The sequence below is a fragment of the Triticum urartu genome, chromosome 5A (genome assembly GCF_056163025.1).
Source record: "Triticum urartu cultivar PI428250 chromosome 5A, HENAU_Tu73, whole genome shotgun sequence".
Classification (NCBI taxonomy): Eukaryota; Viridiplantae; Streptophyta; class Magnoliopsida; order Poales; family Poaceae; genus Triticum; species Triticum urartu.
Genome location: NC_141877.1, coordinates 683,608,379 through 683,617,261, shown reverse-complemented (window position 1 = coordinate 683,617,261; position 8,883 = coordinate 683,608,379). Strand labels below are relative to the sequence as shown.

The 8,883-nt window shown below is 44.8% G+C and overlaps 1 pseudogene across 1 annotated transcript; it reads right to left on the bottom strand.

Annotated features, from left to right (window-relative positions):
• Positions 1 to 481: 481 nt before the first annotated feature.
• LOC147974152 (uncharacterized) lies at positions 482 to 7,224 on the bottom strand (annotated as a pseudogene). Its single transcript, XR_015603097.1, has 20 exons — positions 7,022 to 7,224; positions 6,655 to 6,926; positions 6,473 to 6,566; positions 6,289 to 6,371; positions 5,970 to 6,190; positions 5,686 to 5,824; positions 5,368 to 5,450; positions 5,023 to 5,234; positions 4,578 to 4,934; positions 4,325 to 4,496; positions 3,892 to 4,083; positions 3,599 to 3,805; positions 3,412 to 3,504; positions 3,111 to 3,310; positions 2,467 to 2,994; positions 2,147 to 2,227; positions 1,970 to 2,055; positions 1,244 to 1,897; positions 985 to 1,135; positions 482 to 867 (listed from the first exon to the last, which is right to left on the bottom strand). The product of XR_015603097.1 is annotated as an uncharacterized LOC147974152 (transcript).
• Positions 7,225 to 8,883: the final 1,659 nt, after the last annotated feature.

The window sequence follows — 8,883 nt, the reverse complement described above, 5'->3', positions numbered from 1 at the left end:
GGCGGCTCCACAGATTCTCAGATTTCAAGGAGCTGAAGGACTGCCGAACAGCTCCTCAATATATTACTCCCTTCGTACTAAAATAAGTGACTTAAATTTATATTAATTTTAAAGTTAGTATAAAGTTGAGTCACTTATTTTAGGACGGATGGAGTATCACACTGGAAGCTCTCCGTTGCTACTGGCACCATACTGTACTTATTCCACTCTAATTAAGCAGCCTAACATGATTGTGTTGCGTGGTCAAGACGTGTGTATCACTGTCAATCATAAGTTGGTGCCAATCATAAGTTGTATAGTAACAACATTATAGATTACTCATATGTGATACGAATATATGTGATACGAATCGATGGTTTGGAGATGTGACCATGTGACACATGTGGTAAGCAATCCAGAGTATTCAAAAAAAATGGTTTGCAGATGTGAGCGTGACATTGCGATAATGTGACTTTTAATATCTTGCCAGCATTGAATGAAATAGTTAAAACATTCAGTATTGTATTGAACATTCCTGCAAAGACTCTGTTTTTACCAATGTAGGGAAATTCCACGGGGATTAATTGATTCAGATGGTTGTCAAGTGGAGAGTACATCCAGATGAGAAACGACTTAAATCATGCCAGCCTTCAATGGCACCAGATTTCCAGATAGCTGACTGTCTGTAATTCATCCCCTCTCTCAGAAAGAGCTACACATCAAAATGGAATTACAAATCATTCCCCAAAAGACGGACGGCGGGATTCCACGACGCGCCCCCCAGGCTGTTGTTCTCACGCTATCTTCATCCAGTCGTCTTCAGGCGGCGACAACTCAACCATCTGCATCCCTCTTCCTGCAACGGCGATGCGGTATTTCCCGCTCCCACTGACAAGATAACAGCAATCGCCGTGAGAAAACGATAAAGATGGAACTACGACAGAGAAACACATTTTCATCGGCCAAGAAAAAAAGAACATAGATGATGCTGTGAAGCCTCCTCACCGGTCATGGAAAACATCCAGAGTTTCCGGCTCGGGCACGTTGATGATGACATGGGAATGCTCCGCGAATTTGCCGGATTGGCCCATCTTCCAACATCTGATTCTCTGATCAAGTCCAGTGAAGAAAGCCCAGGCACCGTCCGTCCAGATACCTAACGGGAAATGTGAAATGCTTGTATCATCAGTTTACGGTTGCAAAATAGTGAGACTGAAATATCAAACTAAGCCGTGGTATTATTAACGGTGACAGACAGGCAAACCTTTCACTGCTGAACCGTGAGCCGAGGGGACCGTGTGTTGGCCAAGTATTTTAAGTTCGCCATTGTCACAAGGCGAGCTTAGGCTTGCCGTGTTTGCTGAGCAGCCCGGCAGGGGTCCTAGTGTAAAAACAAAACACTGAACCGCCTGATCATCACCGCCACTTACGATGCAGTAAGACATGCCAGGTGCAGAGCTTGATCGCTGCTCCATCTCTGAAACATGGAGGCAGTTGACGCCTGACTGATGAACACCGGAGAACATCTGCAATGGCTGCACTTCAGGTACATCACATGACTGGGTACTTGAAACTGTGTCCTCGGTGTTTTTTATGGCCTCGATTTCTGCCGCTCCTGAAGTTTCATGTGGACTCTCTGCAGCAGCGCGCGAGCTACTCAGATTGTTCTCACTGGGGAGCAATGCTTGTTCGTTACCCTTTTTCACAGAACTGTTTGCCAGTGGTCGCCACCGACGACGACCACCCTGACTCCCTCTTCCTGTCTTGGGCCGCTTTTGGCAGTCGACAACCATGTGCGGTTTCGTCTCTGATACTAGTTGCATAAAGCCATGAATGGTGTCTGTTAGGTCCCACAATGTAATGCTACCATCTGTAGACCCACTCACGATAATGTATCTATCGCCATTATAAACATCACCTGAAAGCAAATGTGTGAATTTCATTATGCTTAATAACATTATCAGAACAAATAAGAAAGAGTAGAACTGACCTTCACAGTGGGCACCAGAGGCGACAACAATATGCCGTAGCACAAGAACTGGTGATGCCTGTGGGACCAACAAGGCAACATCAAACCTGTACACAAAGAAAAGGAACAGCTAACTGAAACCACCAAGACTGGTACAGATAAATAGGAACTCCGCTTCAGAAATTTCATGTTGCTTACCATAGCCGAGAAGGCAAAAGAAGCGCACGGACAATAACTGTTGCATCAGAGCAAGCAACAACCACAAAACAAACTGTCAACCTGGCACAAAATAAAGAGCTTAGATTACCCTTATTTCTTGCAAAAGCTAAAGAAAGTATTCTAGACCCTATATTTGTGAGCAACTCATGAGTCATTTCTTGCAAGAGCTGAAACAGAGAATGCCCTAGACCCTATATTTGTGAGCGATTCATGAGATATATTTCTCGCAAGAGCTGAAACAGAAAATACCATAGACCCTATATTTGTGAGCAATTCACAAGAGTAGTGTCAAATCTTACTCGGTAGCCGGATGTTTCAAAAGAAATGCTGTTACAGAAAGGTAACGCCAATCATTTTCCATCTGTTCCATAATAGCCAGATTGTGTTGAGCAGAGGAATTTCCTTTCCCGCCTTCCTCGAAGTTCAGCTTTACATGATCAGCTTTCAACCTCTTGGTGCCAAGCTTTGGTGGCATGTGGGTAGAAAGCCACTGAAATGTAACGGCTGAATCACTATTGTCTGAGCATTCAGAGCTTTGCTTGGTGTCTAAATCCAGATCACTTGAACACACGTGTTTGTTGTTCTCTGAAATCCTAGGTTCTAGAATCCAAGCCGTAAGAACTTGCTTTGATCCAACAGATATCAATATGTAAGTGGTGTCCTTGTTTTCGACCCAAATGTCGGCAGAACTGACACTAGAGTTAAGCGATTTATCTGCTAATGTGTATGTTTTTGGGATAAAACATGTATCTCTCACAGCTGACCCGCCAACATGCTCCCCAAGCAGCTTGGATGAGCACCATCTTCCAGCACTACTAGCTGAGTACCTGTAACAAAAATCAAGAACAACATATATCATATGGTTCATAACAGAACCTGAAATGAACAGGTATATTTGATTTAAACCTCGTTTGTTATTATGTGTCAATAATGACTTATTTACCCTGTAAGCCGGACGGTTCCATCTTCACACCCGGTTGCAATCCACAAATCTGTACTTTTCTCAGGATGTGAATAGCTTGCTGGATCTATGAAGCAAAGAGAATGCACTTCTCTTCCATGGAACTGGGTATGAAAAACTTGAGGAAGCAGCTTCCTATCTTGAGCTGGTGCCCAGTGTCTGTGGACATGAATACTGTGGTCCTGCTAGGAAATCAATTCTCATGAGGTGTGTAAATTTGCACAGAACACCAGTGAAGAAAACACTTCCACAAACATCGTTAAGCAAGGGCTGGGCAGCAAACCTTCACGAAGGCGAAACAGTTTTGATACTCAGGGACTGTCCCAAGATAATAAGAGTAAGGGCGCCGCCATCCTCCGCAGGATATTTGAACCAGCTATAGAAGGGCAAACAAATCCAGAATTAACAGATTAGCACAACCGTTGCCAAATTCAAATTCCCAACTGTCCAGTTTATCCAGTATGTCTTACCTTTGTATCATTTTCAAGGTCCCAAATGATAAAATCCGCAGAGGTGAAACCTATTGCATAGGTACCAACCAATTGGTTACCAGAGGCATGATTTGCATAGATGGATTGAATGGTGCCTAATTCTTTCAATTGTCTCATTCCAACAAATTCAACGTTTTTGACATTTCTCCCATACTTGAAGAAGCAAATACAGCCGTCTCCCCCAGTCTGTAAAATGTTCAGAGGGGAGGAGTTTATGTCAGGCCAAGCTAATGTCTTTAATAAAAGGAACAACAACAAAACTCTGTACATACAGTGTGGATTTCAATATGGTCCGAAGCTGAGGTGATTATCTGAACACTTGTGACACTAGAAATGCCATGAGCTCCTTTAAAACGGTCACGCAAAGGTATCTTCTGTTGTGCCTCACTGCTGTCATGTGATGCCAATGTTTTATGAAAAGGAAAGGCAGCGATGTTACCCTTCTTATCACCTGTTATAAGGATCTGCATAGAAAATAACATGCAAGTTTTTCTTTACATCAGAGAACAAAATATATTATTCTTTGCAGCAAACTGTAACATTTCTCTTCTTCTGATAGTTAGAACATCAGGCACTGGTATTCTATAAACAATTAGTGTTCCCATAGTCATAACTATAAACGTCTGATATTCGCGTGAAATATTATATAAGCCGCTATTAAGGTTTTGCATTCAGTGAGAAACAGAGCAAGTTTATAAGAATTACCTCATCCTGAAGTGATACATCTAAACACATGATTCGAGCCCCAAAGGGAGATTCAAGCATTGCAATAAGTGAAGCTTCCTGAGTTGTAGTAATCCCATGGCCATTTGAGAGAAGGGCATTCCTTATGTTCCATAACTTAAGAGTGCCTCTAGGATCAGCTGTGAAAATGTGGCTGCAAGGGAAAAAGAAGGAAAACTGTTGAGAACAATAATTACCTGCTAACCAGAAAGTAAATAGGATATAATCGACATACCTACATTCAAGTGACTTGCACCAGTATAGTCCTAGCAGTTGCCTATCTTTTTCAGCTGGCCAGGTAAAAGATAAGTCTATTTTAGGTTCAAGACTGGGACTGCTTAAACGGACGATAGTAACATTTCCACGACCGTCTCCAAGGGCAATTATATCCTCCTTATCCAAAGAAATGTCTGAGCACACTGTCATTACATCCATACATATAATTGGCGCTTTCTCAGTGACCTGAATAACCTCAGTCCATCTTGGATCTTTTGTATCAGAGAGCTCAGCATGATGCAGATATCCATTGTTTGTGGCAACATAGAGAACATTTTCTTGCACAAAATGTAAGCATCGGACATATTCGCTTTTGCTGTGATAAACGAAAAAACAATCACTCACATTATATCACAATGAAAAATGTAGATAATACAAGAAAACACGGAAGCACACCACCATACCTATCCAAGGCACCATGCTGTCCTGATACTATAGGAGAAGATATTTCAAACACCTCAGAATCGTATTTCAGACCATCCGGGGCCACGTTTTCTTCCAATATGTCATGAAAAGAGGAGTTACATAGGTGGTGCACTTTGATTGCAGAATCAAACCCAGCGGTGATCAAACTAGTGAGCTTGGATCATATAAACATCGCCATAATCCTCGGCCACTGTAAGAATAGATGCAGCATAGAAAATTAAGTTTTACTAAGGGAAGCACTTATGGCAAGTCAAGGTAGTCAAACTCCGACATCCTTAATCTGCTCGCCTTACACTTTATCTAAGTTGATCTTCCCAACTTACATGTGTTCTTTGAATGTTTTGATTAGCTTTCCATCCATGCCCCAAATGCAGCAAGTACAATCCTCACCAGCAGTTATAACTATCTAAAAGGCAAGTTGAGGTGAAAACAGTAAGCTGTATTTCGTCTACAATACCAGCTAGATAATTAAGTTCCCCTTTTGTCCCCCCAAAAAATAACGTTAATGTAATAATATGTGTCCAGTCCATGATAAAGTTGTGAGTAGAAAAGAATTGAGAAAACGGCCATCCCTAAACAAACATAATGGCAAATCCACCTTCAAAACTGAAAGACGAAAAGGCAAAGTGCAACAAACTTACAGAATCAGATATGCAACAATCCCAAATTCTAGCACTGTGTCCGAAAAGTGTCAGTTTGGGTATAATGTCCACATCATCAATTTTGGCTGTTTGATTGGTAAGATCCTGTGGCTGACAACTTAACATCCACATGCGAGCACTGCCATAACAATGAAGCCAAGCACACGAGATCAATATTACAAAAGACGGCCATTTGAAACAATAAAGTTCCAGAAGCTAGAAACTTCAGAAAATGAAATCTGACACAGATAATGCAGAGAAGTGAAAGCCAGAATGAACCCGACCTGCGATCATCGGAGACAGACATGAACTTTGATCCATCAGAGGACCAAGCTATCCGAAATATTGAACCCTCGTGTTCCTTCAGCCTTCCAATATGAACAGCCATGTATTTATTATCACTAAGATGAACGTTTTCACGGTTCTCTACACCAGTAGCACCCAACTCGTCCGAGCTTAACAATGAAGAACTCAGGGTTTCGGGTACCAATTTCCAAATAAGAATCTGAAAACAGATACGATGGAGTTAATGAGTTATAATAATGCTCATACATAAAAACAAAACTCTGTGTGTCTCAAAATTTTGTTGCATTAGAAGATTACCTCGTTTAGAATGGTACCAGACGCGACGAGGAGGGATTGAACAGAGTCCCCCCACATTCTCATTGAATAGAGAAGGCACTTCTCTGCATCCACAAAACACACCAGAAGCAAGTATATCAATACAAATTCTGGCGCAGAGAATATAGTTTCGAACTTTAGGACAACACATCGATTGTCGTCGAACCTGGAGAATTCACTCTGGTAACAAACACGCGGTCTGTCAAATCCCACAATGCCACTGAATTGTCGCCCAAACCGATCGCAAGCAACCCGTCCACCTGCGCCAAGAACGAACACACATGAATGGCAGAGGAAAACGAAGCTTGCCACCATGGATGCAGGAGCTGCTCGACCAAGCGTGTATACCTCGAGGAAGCAAGCGTCGAGCACCCAGTGGTCGAACCCGGGGAGCCTCTGCTCCAGCTCCAGCCGCACGGCGACCGCTCCGCCATCCTCGGCGTCGACGCGGAGGCTGAGGAGCTTCACCCTCCTCTCGCCGAAGACGGCGAGGGTGAGCCCGTCGGCGGGGGGCGGGGCGCGGGGCTGGATGCCGTGGACGCGCACGCCGTCGAAGACCCGGAAGGAGGCGACGAGCCTGGCGGCGTCCAGGTCGTAGACGAGCAGCTCCGAGCCGGTCCCTGCGAGAGCGCGCGGCGTAATAGGTGAGGTGAGCGTACGGCGAGCCGGAGCGCGGGGAGATGTAGCGGAGCGGGAGAGGGAGAGGGGGAGTTACCAGCGAGGAGGAGGGGGCGCGGGGAGGAGGGGAGGAAGGAGAGCGCGGAGACGTCGCCGAGGTAGGAGCCCAGGCGCAGGCGGCGGTCGCCGGCGGCCATGGCGGAGGGGAGGAGGAGTGGGAGCAGAGGGGAGTAGGGTTCTCCGGCGGTTTAAGCTTTTGGGCCCAAACGAGGTTGGTGGGCTCTCAGAGGTTGCGGACGACGGTCGGTTTCGATGTTGAGCACACGGGGTGAAAACGGAGTGGGCTGATTTCTGCCATGTTTTGCCTTCAATTTCATTCCTTTTAGCAGAGAAATTCTAAAAGAAAATGTTCAAAATTTCATAAAATGTTCCTGTTTCCAAATTTTGTTCACAATTTCAAGAACTGTTCGTGTTTCAAAAAGTCTTTCAGGAATTTCAAAATATGTTCTTGTTTTAAATTTTTCTCACAATTTCAAAAAATGTCAGTGTTTTAAAAAAGGTTCGTGTTTTTAAAAAATGTTCAACGCCGATCTTCTCTAACGCTGAATCTGTCATTACCTTGGATGATGCATTGATCTTCTCCAACGCCGAATCTATCATTACCTTGGATGATGCATTGATCTTCTCCAACGCCGAATCTATCATCACCTTGGATGATGCATTGATCTTCTCCAACGCTGAATCTATCATCACCTTGGATGATGCATTGATCTTCTCCAACGCCGAATCTATCATCACCATGGATGATGCATTGATCATCACCTTGGATGCGGCATCAATCTTCTCTAACGCCGCATCTATCACCACCTCGGATGCATCGTCGATCTTGTCCAACGCCGCATCTATCACCACCTTGGATGATGCATCAATCTTGTCCAACGCCGCATCTATCACCACCTTGGATGCTGCTGTTGGGGAACGTAGTAATTTCAAAAAAATTCCTACGCACACGCAAGATCATGGTGATGCATAGCAACGAGAGGGGAGAGTGTTGTCTACGTACCCTCGTAGACCGTAAGCGGAAGCGTTATATCAACGCGGTTGATGTAGTCGTACGTCTTCACGATCCGACCGATCCAAGCACCGAAAGCACGGCACCTCCGAGTTCTGCACACGTACGACTCGGTGACGTCCTCGCCTTCTCGATCCAGCAAGAGGGGCGAAGTAGTAGATGAGTTCCGGCAGCACGACGGTGTGGTGACGGTGTTGGTGAAGAACGATCTTCGCAGGGCTTCGCCTAAGCACTACGAAAACTATGACGGAGGATAAACTAGAGGAGACGGGGTTGCCGGCACACGGCTTGGTGTTTCTTGATCTGTCTTGGGTGCTAGCCCTACCCCTCTATTTATATGTTGAGCCTTGGGGTCGAAACTTGGAGTAAAAGCCTCCACAAAGTCGGTTTCACCCGAAAGGCAAGAGTCCTTCTCGGACTCCAGGGCCAGACGCCAGGGTTCCCGGCGTCTGGCCCCTGGACTCCGCAAAACTTCCTTTTGCGCTTTCCAAAAACCTCGTGGGCTTTCCCCTTTGGCCCAGATAAAGTGTTCTCGTGCCCAAACATTTCGGGAAACATCCGGAACCCCTTCCGGTGAATTCCGGAACCCTTCCGGAGATCAAACACTACTATCCACATATCAATCTTTACTTCCGCACCATTCCGGAGTTCCTCGTCATATCTGTGGTCTCATCCAAAACTCCGAACAACATTCGGTCACCAACATACATAACTCATAGTACTATATCATCAACGAACATTAAGCGTGCGGACCCTACGGGTTCGAGAACTATGTAGACATGACTGAGGTACCTCTCTTGTCAATAACCAATAGCGGGACCTGGATGCCCATATTGGCTCCTACATATTCTACGAAGATCTTTATCGGTCAGACCGCATAACAACAT